This window comes from Hibiscus syriacus, unplaced genomic scaffold (assembly GCF_006381635.1).
Source record: "Hibiscus syriacus cultivar Baekdansim isolate YM2019G1 unplaced genomic scaffold, ASM638163v2 tig00110226_pilon, whole genome shotgun sequence".
NCBI classification, from domain to species: Eukaryota; Viridiplantae; Streptophyta; class Magnoliopsida; order Malvales; family Malvaceae; genus Hibiscus; species Hibiscus syriacus.
In genome coordinates this window covers 620,191-634,430 of record NW_024062637.1, presented here as the reverse complement: position 1 = coordinate 634,430, position 14,240 = coordinate 620,191, and the positions used below count along the sequence as shown (strand labels likewise).

Below are 14,240 nucleotides of genomic sequence, written 5' to 3'. Positions count from 1 at the left end.
TTAAATCAGATTTAAACCACGTGTTCTTTTACTATAATAGAATATCTATGTAATTTTAATTTATTGTTTAATAATACATTTATTTTTTATTATTTAATTTCTTAACTTTGTATTTTATTCAATTTGACCTTTTAACCGTAACCTTTTACAGGTTGCTTCTTCCCACTAATTTTTTTAACCCCTTAGGGGCTGTTTGTTTGCCTCTTAATGGAACCATTCAGCGCTGAATATTGAACTATTCAGCATTCAGCGCGTTTGTTTCGCACCTCTGAATGATTCAGTGCTGACTGATTCAGCAAAACAATGCTGAATTATTCAGCATAGAAGTACATTATGAATCATTCAGAGCTAGTTATCAAACAACATGTCACATTCAGAGTCAAACCATTCAGAGCCTCTGAATCATTCAGCGCTTAATCATTCTGAAGTAAACAAATAACCCCTGCATTCTGAATCATTCAGAGCCAGTTATCAAACATGTTACATTCAGAGTCAAACCATTCAGAGCCTCTGAATTATTCAACATTTGAATCATTCAGCGCTTAATCGTTCTGAAGTAAACAAACATCCCCTTACTCCAATAATAATTTATCTTCAATACATTCTTTTAAAAATAATATCATAAATATATTTTATAATTTTAGATTGTGTTTGATTTATTAAATAATACTATAATGTAAAAAAATATAAAACAATATATATATATCTTATATGATTATAAAAAATAATAAATTAAAACAATCTATATCATAATATTATAAATGATTTTAATTAAATTTGAATAGAAATTCAAACAATTCAATTCGACATGAGTTCCATAAACTTATCTCCACTTAAAAAAATTCAAATAAAACTTGAATGATAGAACATGACTATCTTGCTAACTCAAGAAAAAATATTCTAACTCGATCAAATATCTAACCCTGGTAAAAGTGAATCCCATTTCACCAGCTCACACACGTGAAAGATGGGTTGTGAGTGAGACCAGGGCCATCCTTATGCTCGTGGATCGATCGGTATAGTAGTCGGCCACCAGAACTGTGCCCGGAGCAGAAGAGCAATTAGGTTATCGAACTCGTCTCTACTCGCTTAATCGGAGTGCAGATGGTTCAGTATTTCAGTTTACCAAGGTAACCAACAAATCCTTTTCGCATTCTGCTTTGCATAGCACCTTATTTAAAGTTTCTTTTCATTGGGCATCAAAAAACACTTTTTCCCAGTAGACTTTTGTTGAATGCCTGCGGTCCTCAAGCGACTAAAACCAGAATCCGAGGCCAACCAAATGGTTCATAGAATTATTCTTAAAAGATAGCATTCGACAAGCATCAAATTCGATATAATCATTTGGGTTCGAACAAAAAATAATTATTCAGGCAGCTACACAAACAATATTATAGACAGTTAGACACTCTTTCTTCTCAGAATCACACCCGGAATTACAAGGCTAACATGCTTGTATATACTCTGCATAATGAGTAACACAATGTAGCTACTTACGTCTTCTTTCGAGGATTGTTAATTGGAACTCTTCAGTCCCTCGGTATGAACTATGAAGCAACTTTATCCAATCTCCTGAGCGTTTCATCCGCAAATCAATAACCTATAGATGTGGTCTATTCGTCATCAGAGGTGCTGTTTCCTTTGCTACCAACCCAATACTGTTTAACAGCGACTAGTATCTTCTCCGACACTAGGGGACGGTCCTCGTGATCATTCATCTTCGTGTCCCATCTCATGCCTCCGGCAATTTTCCTGACCTTATTTAGAACATCGACATCGTCCCGGAAGATGATAGCCCCTTCAGGCCGCAAAATGCAATCCATTTCCAGAAGGATGTCTTCAAAGCTACACCTGCATAATCATTTACATGTACAATATAACTGATCAGAGAACTATAGATAATGACGTTTAGAGAGTGTATTTAGTGCATAAAGACTTTCTATTCCACAAAGTGCCAATTAAGCATAACTCTTCACTTCATCAAAACTAACATTTGTTATTATTATTTTTATTAAATTTTAAAAGGCTTAAATGATGTAACATGGTTACACTGGATGTGTATTGAACTATTTTCTGAAGGATTCCTTCGATTCCTAATAAACATTGCACATTACAAAAAGATGGATAAAAGACTTGTTTTGATACAAGCTAAAGACACCATTAGCATGGATAAGATCATACGTTCTCGGGTATGTCGAGAAACCTTCGCACCTGCAACAAATACAAAATGAAAATGTCAGCGGGATTCATTTCTGAAGTTATATGATATGGCCAATGATTTCCAATGCCCTAAAACTATCACTAGCTCAGCCGTTGCGAAGAATTTGGGAGTTTGTTGTCTAAGCTAATTTGGAACTTCTCTTTCAGTGATATAAGTACCGTTCATAGAAGATTGATTGAGACGTACCAATCATGATATATTCCGATTAGACCTCTCTCATAGACAACACCCAAGGTGTTCTTGGCAACTGTGGGCACCACATTCATCAACCAAGACTTCGGCGATTCGAGAGCTGCTGCGAATACTCCAAGACCAGCATTCATATCCATCACGTTTCTGTATCTTGCAGTACCGATCAATCTATTTATCCTTTTGTAAGCATTTACATGCTTCTTCCAAAGCTTGTTGTCCTCTTGGTAAGATTCAGCAGAGGTCCCCTCAACAAGTCCATTGGCTATCCGAGGAGGGACAGCAAAAAGCCTAGCTGGGAATTTCTTCAATTCCCCTCCTGCCACTTCACTCGCACTACTTACCTTAGGGAAAGGGGTTACACATGTTTCCATTTTCTTGTACCTAAACATGCCAAAGAAGAAAGAATTGAAGTGATAGCACAAAAGGAAAATAATAATTTCAGAAATAAACGAGCCAGGAGTGGAAACGAAATGACATATAACGTTCACCTGTAGTTAATATGCACCAACAAGAGACTTAACCTATTACAGTTTGCTAAGACACATTATACTTTAAAGCGATAACGAAACAACAAATTTGTAATTGACTAGCAAATCAATATTGCTTGCAAATGTAAATAAATGAAACTGTCCCACAAGTTAACTCACCAAACATCATCCGCATCCCTTGGTTTACACATATTGGCAGACGTTCAGCTAACTCTTCAATCTTTCTCTGCTCAGCCTTTAAATCTTCCTTAGATCGCTTCCAAACTTGGTAGTACAACTTCCAATTAATTGGAGGGCCCGACAAGACCCAGTATCCACCAGGCCTTAGGACTCTATCAACTTCCATTAAGTACATCCCATCTGAATAAGCGGTAACGCATTTAAAAAGGTTATCAAATTCCTGGTAGTGTTAAAAGTCCAATGTTGCTTTTTTATCATTTAATACCGATCTCTAACCATACTTGAATAATTAACAATGTAGCAGAAAAGAGGGATGAAAGAGAACGCAAGTATTACACAATTTCACAGCTACCATGTTTGTTACGACTTACCATTTGCAGTCCATGGTATTAGGCATCGAGAACACTGAGCCATATCAAATGCTCTTGATGGATATGGAAGGTTTATAGATCCAAGAACACCGATAACAGTAGGCACACCTCGCTCCAGAGCAAATTGGACCTGTGCTTCATGATTGTCTCGAGGTGCAAAAGACATAGCCAGAACATTTCTCTTCAACATGTATGCTCCCCAACTTGCAACCTAGTTTAAGATTGGTTCTTTTAGTGCATGTGATTTATACTGAATAAGAATGCCATAAGTGGATGCTTTGATGATGATTGTTAGCATAAAGACATAAAAGAGGATTTTATATAGGCAGGCCGCTATTGGTTCTTGAAAAAAAAATAGAGCATAAATCTTGAAAAAAAAGAAAGAAAAAAAGAAAGCAATTGCATAACGTCATCATAAGTTCTATAAAAAAAGCAGCAGCTAGATAACAGATTCTCGAAAATCAACATACTCCACAACCAGTATCCAATGCTGTTCTGACAGAACAGTCTGCTATCGGGATGACCGAGGCACGCTCATCAATATACGCATCAGCACCTTGAGGGAACATAGTTCCTCCACCTGGAAATTTAAACATGTTTCCTTTGAACTGTACCGGACAGCCTTCTCAACTGTCAGGCTTTTATGCGGAGCATTAGCATAATGGACATAGTCACGACTCTTTGGCCATTCAAATGGTGTCATATACCCTTTGGGTGCTGGGATGAGACAGTGTAGTTTTTCTTCTTCAGGAGGACAGTGTCTTTCCCGGTAAATCATGTTATCCCTAGTAAACTTCATGGCTCGATCTTGCTCTTGGCAAGGAGTGTAATCAGTGTACTTCACATGACAAGGCATAAACACCCGAACTTTTGGTTTGGAAGGCTCGACAATCTCTACATCATTATGGTGTGTTTCAAAGTTCAAATTTGTGAAGATATTGCAGTCTGTCTGTTTGGTCACCTCCAATGCTATGCTATCTCCTTTGCCAAAACCACTCCTCTGCCATGCTCCCAGAATGTAAAAGAAACCACACAAAGCAATCACAGCAAATATATACAGCGGGCTCCGTCTTTTGCTGCCGGGCGGATTGTTCTTAGAAACCATGATTAGAGTGGTACTAATTTCCCAACGCACGCTGTCAGAAAAGAAAGTTGAGAGATAATTATTTTCCACAGATCAACAATGCGAAGTTCGGGCTACATATCATCACAGCATGTAAGAGAAACTAGTGGTAGAGTTTCAATTGCACAAACGCCATTAATGACAAAGTAGACTTGTTTCAACCAATAATTACCAAAAAAAAATTAAAGCCAAATATAGTATCTTCAAAATAACCAAACCCAACTAAAACAAAGGATTTTATGTGAAGCTCATCATCAGCGGTTTGGCATCTTCAAAACTAAATGGCCTCAATATATGATATATGATACACACAATACACATATACACCTATGCATAAAATATGATTTGAGCATTTAGTAACTTTAAACAAAAAACAGAAGTGAAACCCAATCGAGTCAAGAATTTAGCAATACAACTAAAGTTTTCTTTCTTTTTCTTATTTACTTTTAAAGCTCTTAGAGTAACCCAATGCACTTCCAACAAGATAAAAGTTATTTTACACTTACTGATCTACTAAGGAACAGCCAGGATTTACAATCTCTTACAAAAAGAGCTCAGTATGAATTTCCATAACATAAACCCTCAGAAATCAACTTAAAAGCAGCCATTTTTATCAAACTTAAACAAATTCACATATCTTTAAGCTGAAAACAAACAAAGAACGAGAGAGATCCATTGAATAAAAGAAACAACATTAGATAGGTCTACGCAGAACAAACAATAAAAAAAAGGAAGCAATCATAAAGAAAAGCAAAAAACTTTGAAGTAAAAATAAGAAGTTTGGATCAAAGGAAAAATACCCAGAAGCAAAGGAAGAGGTCCAAAAGCAGAGCACTTTCGGATGAATAACTGGGTCTAGATCTCTGTAGTACAAAATGAGTGGAGAGTATTATAGTGAGAGAGTGTGAAGATGAATAATAAAAGACGTTGGCTTTACAGTGAAGGGAGTGTCTTTTGTTTTCCTACCAGAGGTTAAGTAAAGATCTAAATAATGACTTACCTGTGGAGTCAACTTCAAAGGAGTTTGTAGGTAACCACCACAAACAAAAGAATTCGGCGAGTTGAAGTTGAGGGAAGATGATGTACTTGAATTTAAAAAATTCAATCTTCAAAGTCAAAATTTTTAATTTTAAAAATACTTCAGTATCTTTTACTTTATTTAAAATGAAAAATTATTTTTTTAAGAGTTAAATATAACATTATACACTTCAATGAGTTGAATCTAAAATCATTCGATTCCCTAAAATGGAAATTTATCTTTTTACCTGATCTAAGATGTGCACTCCTGATTGATTCTGCCGACATTAGATCAATTGTGGATTTTATCAGAGTAGAAGATGCATTCACACGAAGGAAGTACACAATTTGTACAGTATTCAGATTTAGATTGAAAACATTAATACCAAAAAACTCTTCCCTTAGATTTTTGTTCTTATAAATATTTATTAGACAGGTGGGATTGGACCCACTTCGTCACTATTACCGACAGCTGATGAGCATTAAAAATATGGAAGCGGTGTGTGCTTCATGCACAATGGGTGGGTGTGACCACTTTCACTACAGAAAAAAAAACTCGATTCAATTTAAAAAATTCAAATTTTTTATTTGATTCGAATTAAATTGAATTCAAGTTGTAATTTTATAAATTTAACTTGATTTGAAAAAATTAAATTTAAATCGAGTTATAAAATGCAACTCGAATAATTTAAATTTTTTAGTAATTAGTAAATTTATTTTTAAGTTTAACTCGGGTTCTTAGACTTTGTATGATATATATATCACATGTGGAAAAATATGAAGAAATATATATGTATTGTATATATGGTTATAGAAAGTCACTTAAATAAAAAGTAACTTAAATTTGAATCAAATAATATTACAATACTATAAATATTTACAATTAAATTTAAACAGAAACTCGAAAAAATCGACTAGAAAAAATTTCAAATCAAATCCGATTGTAAAATAGGACTCGTCAACTCGAATAACTCAAAATTTTTTATTCGGCTCGACTCGATCGAGCACTTACTCCTACTCAAGGTAATAAACTCTGGTTGATAGGGGTGTGTAAATTCAGATATCAGATAAGATCTGATTCGAAAATTCAGATATTCAAAATTTCGGATAACTCCAATCATGATCCAAACCCTATCCAAAAATTTAGATATCCGAATATCTGATCCGAATATAAAATTTATTTTATCTAGAATTAATCTCTCATAATATTAAAAATTCAAAAAAAAAATAATTAAATAAATTTTTAAACAAATAATTAACTAATATATTTGAACAATGAAGACTAAAAGTCGATTTATTTCAATTAAATTATTGGTTTAACTGAAAACTTAAATTGATTGAATTATAATATATATATATATATATATATATATATATATAGATATATATATATATATATATATATATATATATATATGGGTAAATTACACCAATAATCACCGAACTTTACTCTCTCCTATTTCCCTCATTGTACTTAAATCCGTTCGATTTCCTCATTGCATTTAATACAATTAGTTGTTATATAGATGCAAAACGATGTCGTTTTTATGAAAATTTTATTTTTCTAAAACGAAATCGTTTTAAAGCCATTAAATATTTAACGATTGAGTAACTAAAAATGCTAATTGTATTAAATTTAATGAGGAAATTGAACGAATTTAAAGTACATTGAGTGAATAGGAGAAAGAGGAAAGTTCAGTGATGATTGATGTTATTTACCCTATATATATTACACATAAACTTATTTCAATTTACTACTTTAATTAAACTCTGAAATGCTATACACGAATATATATATATATATACACACACTTTTCTGTACATAATCTATATATATATTTCAGTAGAAAGAAGAAAAGTATGCCAAATAGCTAATTCCAGTAGCCTGGAGCACCACGCCTCAGCTCAGCTTGGAGAATGCTGAATGCATATTGCAGGCAGGATTTGGGAGAGTTTCTCGTGAAAGATAGCTGAGACTAGGGCTAAAGGCCCAATTATTTCCAGATATTCGGATAGTCCGAAATTAAGATTTTTTTGATCCGCATCCGATTCGAATTATTCAAACAAAATTTAGGTTCGGATATTCGATTATCGGATCAAATCTTTGGATAAACAGATAATCATTCGGATTAGATATTTTTATACACCCCTAAGTGATTAATCATATTTTACATTTCATTATTTTGTTGTACTTGCTGCCTTTTGCAATGATAATATTTACTACTATATATAATAAAATTATTATATTATATTTAATATTGAATACGACGGATCTACATCAATATTTGAAGAATGATTGTTATTCATAAAAATCTCGAATTTGAGCACATCATGTTAGGGGTGTTTGAATGTTTATTATTAAATGGGTTGAGAGTCATTCGAATAAATAATATCATTTTAATTACCTTTAGATTAATAAATAAAAAACTATTATAATATTTTTTTTCTCTTACTCCTTTCGTTCTTCTTTAACAGCCTTGGCAGAAATTAATATCAATGTATGCATATTGAATTATGGGTAAGTAGAACTTGTATGATATTTTATGATTATAAGTATGACCGAATGCAAGTAAATTTGCCTTATAGAGAGAAAACGATCAACATTGAATTATAAATATAAAGATCCAACTTAAATGTAAAATAAGAAAATATTTGAATGCAACATGATCACAATTGCCTAAACCAGACAAAGTGAATAAAAAAATATAATACCATGATGGCATCAAGCTTTATTCATCCAAGGAATCCAAATACCGTGACAGGATTCCATTTTATTACAAAGCATAACAATTTAGCTTATACAACAATGGAGTTCCATCCAAGCACTTCCGGTTTAAGCTTTCAAGTTTCCAAACAACCCTGCAAAATTAAAAGGGTGAATCAATATATGTATGTATGAAAACGATTAACTTTTTCAAAATTTTTGAGGGACTACGTACTTGGAACAATCGACATTTGGTGATATGGTGACGGGCAATTTGATTCCACAATTGGAAGGAAGCCCCCGAGCTAAGTCGGTTTTGGGTTTCATGTTCTTAGCCGCCGATTTGATGCTTTCACAAGCAGCCTTCTTGTCAGCCGATGACGACGCGGCGGATGCAAGAGCCAATGCTCAGGCACAACAAGTAGACGGCGGTTTCCGGTCCCGTTCAGAAGATAATTCACACAAGGTCTGAGGTCCTTGATCACAGCACTGCACGAAATCGCAGCATTGGAAGGAGAGGCAATCAACAGGAGAAGTATAACAACACCCAGAGGGCCAGAGCTGAGATTTTGATTTTCGACGCCATCACTGTTCTTGCTTAAAATTTGGCTACAATCAAAGAGTGCTACTTCTGATTAGCCTGCAATTCATAGGAAGCTTGAAGGGCCAACTCATCAATCCAAGAACAAGTGAAAATACTTTCAAGTTAATGGTTTCGTACACCGGATGTATTAAGGTAAGATTGCCCTTCACGAGAGTACAGAGCATACTGAAAATCTATCGCTTATGTTTTGCCATGAATGAACATTTTAACCAAACTTGATATTTAATATTAAAACTAACGCAATAGAATTTTATATCCAGTGCCGTATCTGGGAAATGGGCTGGAGGGCACTTGTCCTGTCCCAGAATTTTTATAATGTATTATAGGATCTAATTATTTGAAATATTTATTATTATAGTTTTAATTTTTTTAATATCCATTTTTAACATTTATTATTAAAGTTATTATTAAGGGTCTAATTTTTCAGTATTTGTTATTAGAGGTATACTTTTAAAATTTAATTTTTTCTAATATTTATTTGTTGTTATGAATTCAAATTTTTTAGTATTTTTTATTGGAGGTTCAATTTTTAAATATTTATTATTATGAGCATACTCTTAAAATTTACTTTTTTCTATTTTTGTTATTAGGGTCTCATTTTCACTTATTATTATGAAGCTACTCTTAAAATTTATTTTTTAACACTTATTATTATGAACAATTACTTAAATAATGGTATATACCCACAACAATGACTGTTGTGCAGACGAAATCGTCCAAAACTATAATATTAACAATAAGTATGTCCACAATAGTGTATGTTATTAAAAATCTAAAATTATGATACTTGCAGTGACCACAATATCATGTGTTATGTTCAAAATAACGATAAACACAACGCGATCGTATAAATTGTAATTTAAATTTGGGTAAACTACGCTAATGATCCCTAATGTTTGGGTAAGTGTTCGCTTTCACCACTGGTGTTTAAAAAGTTACAAATCGGTCACTAACGTTATCGTTTGTTACAAAATAGTCACTCGACGTTAACAGTCCTTAATAGGCGTGACAGAAAATACATTTGGACCGTTAAATGCTGACTTGGATTGCCAAAGTGGAGAGTGAAATGTCTCCAATGATCATCTCTTTCCCTTTAAATAAAACTCAATCCCTAACCCTAATTTATTCATTTTTATTCATATCCTCTTTTTTTTTAATTTCTCATAAAATTCCTAAGAGAAAACCTAGCTAAGGTGAAGATGGAGGAGTCCATGGAAGCTTCGCTTTGCAACTACGGAGAACCAACTAAGTTGGTCACGGCTTGGACCAATGAAAATTATGGGAGGAAGTTCTTTAGTTGCCAAAATTATAGAAAGAAAATGAAAAAATATCTTATTTTTTTTGTTTGGATGGATCCTCCCTTGGTGCATAAGGCAAAATATGCGTGTTTAGGGTTGTTGAATAAACTGAGAAAAGTGGAAGGGGAAAGAAGAAATGAGAGATTTTTTTGGGTTCTTGTCATTTTCTGTATGTACAAGCTTTGGTTTAGCAAATGACGAATGCTTTGATTTGCTCTCTGTGAGTGAAAAGATGATTTGAATGGATTGAAGGTTTTTGTTGAAGAATGTTTTGTATTTGAATGATATATTAAAGCTATTGTAATAAAAGTTTGTAAGGGTTTCCACATGAATTATTAGGGTGTTATGTTGTAATGGTAGAATTGTGTAATGAAACTTCATATCAACTTTAAATCAATTGTTGTAATGGTAGAATTATGTAATTGAACTTCATATCAACTTTAAATCAATTGTTGTAATGGTAGAATTTTGTACAACTTCAGTAACACAATAAAAAAACAAAAACAAAATATAGTTATACATCAAAGTTGATCGAATTCAAATCAAAACATAAGATTCAAAATAACAAGTAGTCAAAATACAATAAGTTGATCAACTTCATATTGGTAAATTTATACAAGTTGTCAAACATGCTCAAATTCAATATTACATTAAGCCTAAGCTTAATTCAAGTCAACAAAAGAATGACTATACATTAAAGCCACTATAAACAAAATAAGATACATTATAAACAAAATAAGATATCCAATAAACAGTAGGTATATGGAAAAATAAGTTGAGTTTTAAAGTAAACAACAAAAGAAGTTCCATAATCACTTGGACATACTTCACTCCTTAGATATACTGTAAAATTCTTGAGTTGGAGGGTTAGAAACAAAAGATTATTGACTGGTAGTCATTGTATGGACTGTTGTAGGGGGTGGTGGCATCATCTAACAGACTGTTGTAGGTGGATTAAGGGGCCTTCTTGTGGCTAATCTGTGCTTTACTTGATGCAGCCATAGAGTTGGATGTTGGGAAGACTGGTTTACCCTACGTGGAGCTTGTTGCTAGTGGGATGGCTAGTTTACCCTATGTGAAACTTATTTCTGGTGGGATGGTTGGTTTAGTCTACTATTACAACTAACTTCTCATCTGTTGAGTTAATCGATCGACGGAATCGGCCAAGAGGGGGTGAATTGGCAATTAAAAATTTTGGTGGAAGCTTTTGCATAAAATTGAAAAGATTTGCACAGTGATTTAGAGTGGTTCGACTTTCTCAATCAAAGTCTACGTCCACTACCTTAGTTATCCACACTAAGGATTTTCCACAAATTCACTAATTTGTCTTTCTTTTGAGGACAAAGAGTAACCTTACAAACCCTCAAGAATAATACACTAAATTCTTGAGAAAAAATCTCTCCCAAAGAGAACAATACAAATTTGCAAACTTACAAGGAAATCCTCACAAGGTAGATTGTTTGCACAATTCTAGAACAAAGAAAAGAACACTCAAGAATAAATACAATTAAGCACAAAAGTGTTATTGAAAGCAAAATGAATATTGAATGAAAAATAGGCTTGAAATGCTCAAACTTGAGGTTTGATGCTTTCTCTTTGATTCTCTCTTGATTCTAGTTGCTTGATGTTTCTTGTTATTGATCAATGGCTTATAAACTTGTTTAAATACTCCTTGAATCAATTATGAACGTTGGTGATAATTAGTGGAGTCAATAAAGCCGTTATTGTGTGAAAACAATTAATTTTCTGGGTGGGAGCGTCTCATGCATCATGCACCATTATGCATCGGTGCATCAGTGTAAAATTTCAAATATTTTGACCGTTGGACTCCTAGTGCATCGGTGCACAAGAGTGCATCGATGCATGAAGTGCATTCGATGTTTGAAAAATAGCCTGGTGCATCGATGCATGGATTGTGCATCGATGCATCAAATGCATTCGATGTTTTAATTAAATCAGAGTGCATCGATGCATGGAGAGTGTATCGGTGCATGGAATGCATTCGATGTTTCAATTTATTCATTGATGCATCGATGCATGGTATTGATGCATCAGTGCATGCCTTTGAAAAATTGATTTAAGGCTTGATTTTGGTTTAAAATACTTTGTGAAAATTGTTTCAAAAATAGTTTATGTACAAATCACAATTTTACACATTTAGTAAGGATTAAAATTGATCTTCAAAGACTTGGAGTAATAATTTGATATTCGATAAATTGAATCGAATATAAATTGTAAAATCATTTGTAAAAATCTTAAAATTCATTTAACTTAATTTGTTATATCGAAATATCAAAATTTTTAACAATCTCCCCCTTTTTGATATAACAAAACACTTGGGAAATTTTAAGATTTAGAAAATTATTTTTGAAATCAACTTTTGAAAAATTACTCCCCCTTACTATGACACACATCTTCTCCCCCTTTTTGTTAAATCAAAAAGACTCTATAAAACGTTTTAAACAAGAATGTTTTGAAAAACTTAAGCCAATTGATTTATTAATTATAAGCTGCTAAGATCACAATCAAAAAGAGAGGTAGCCATTAGTTTCATAAATCAATATTCATATAACATGCAATGGATAATTGGTCATATATGTCTAATGATGCAAAAATAAGAAAATTTAACCAAACCAAATATACATATTAAGTTCAAGCATCCATAAATATAAAATAAGTCCAAACATTCAACAACCAATCAAAGTCAAACTATCCAAAAACAAATAAACCAGAAATATCAAAATCAATCCAAGTTTTAAATTTAAGAAAGCATGACAAGAAATACAAATCTACTCCATCGGAGGATCGGGAGGAGAAGGATAATGAGCTCAAACTTCAAGAGTCAAAGCATCCATACGATCACGCATCTCCCTATGAAACTCAGTAATCTGAGACTCCATGGAAGCAAATCGTAGATCAAATGCCTCTGAAAAAGATCAGAAATAAGGTGGTGTTTGATCTTCTTGCCGAGCGGGTTCCGGTGCATTAGCTGGATCGTCAATATCTTGAAATATCCATTGAAGCTCGGGATCAACATTCGCAGTCGGAGGAGGAGGAGCACGAGAAGAACTAGCTCCCGGAGTTTGTTTATTTGGTCGGAAAGCCCAAAAACCGGTGCTTCATCTTGAATCCAATCCGCTTTCTTTAAAGAAGTGAGATTGATTTGATTTTGGAGAGGAATGGGAGTGTCTAGAGAAATGTCTAGACCAAATTTGATAAACATGTTACTAAGTAGACATCCGTAGGCTAATGTTTCAACATGTTTAGAAGGAACAATGTTTACGATGTCTACTAGTTGACTAAAAATCACCCGTGGAAGATTTATTTTGATTTTATTTTTAATACAATATATCCACCATAAATCCCTAGCATGTAGAGTGGAGTACCTACCAGCAGAAGGATGAAACCACCAAGAAATAATAAAATGAAGGAAACGGTCGTGATGGGTTCGAAGGGTACTGATACTAGCATTAGGACTATAGGGATAAGCCACAGATTCTTTTTCGTCAAACACACCATCATCATCTAACCCGAAATGAGAAGCAATAGTTGCGGAATCAACAACAATGTACTGTCCTAGAAGATATGATCTAATTCCGATGGTTCCACATTGGGTTTGATTTTGAATATAGACCGCATTGGAATAGAAAATGCGGACTAATTGGTGGAAAACGATAGGTTGAAGCGAAAAATATTTATCAAACTTCCATTGTTTAAGAATTGGGAGGTATTCAAAGTTAATTTTGTTCATGGCTTGAAGTGAGGGAATACGTTCTTCCCGAATTCTATAGGATTGGAATGACTCAATGTATCTATTGTAAAGGTCGTTTCTACGACGCTCTGGCATATTGAAACAGGAACTCAATAGGCCACTAGAAGTTTGAGGAACGAGATTAGGAGGTAGAGGAATGGAAGGACGATGTGAACGACTAGAGGAAGTCCTAGGACGTTTAGGATTAGACATGGTAAAGGAGTCGGAATAAGAAATATAACCTGCAAATTGAAAACACATGTATGTGCAATAATCAATCCCAAAACTCAA

General features: G+C 33.5%; 2 pseudogenes; both read right to left on the bottom strand.

Moving 5' to 3' along the window:
• Positions 1-1,441: 1,441 nt before the first annotated feature.
• LOC120114478 lies at positions 1,442-5,562 on the bottom strand (annotated as a pseudogene).
• Positions 5,563-8,366: 2,804 nt separating this feature from the next.
• Positions 8,367-8,882, bottom strand: LOC120114488 (annotated as a pseudogene).
• Positions 8,883-14,240: the final 5,358 nt, after the last annotated feature.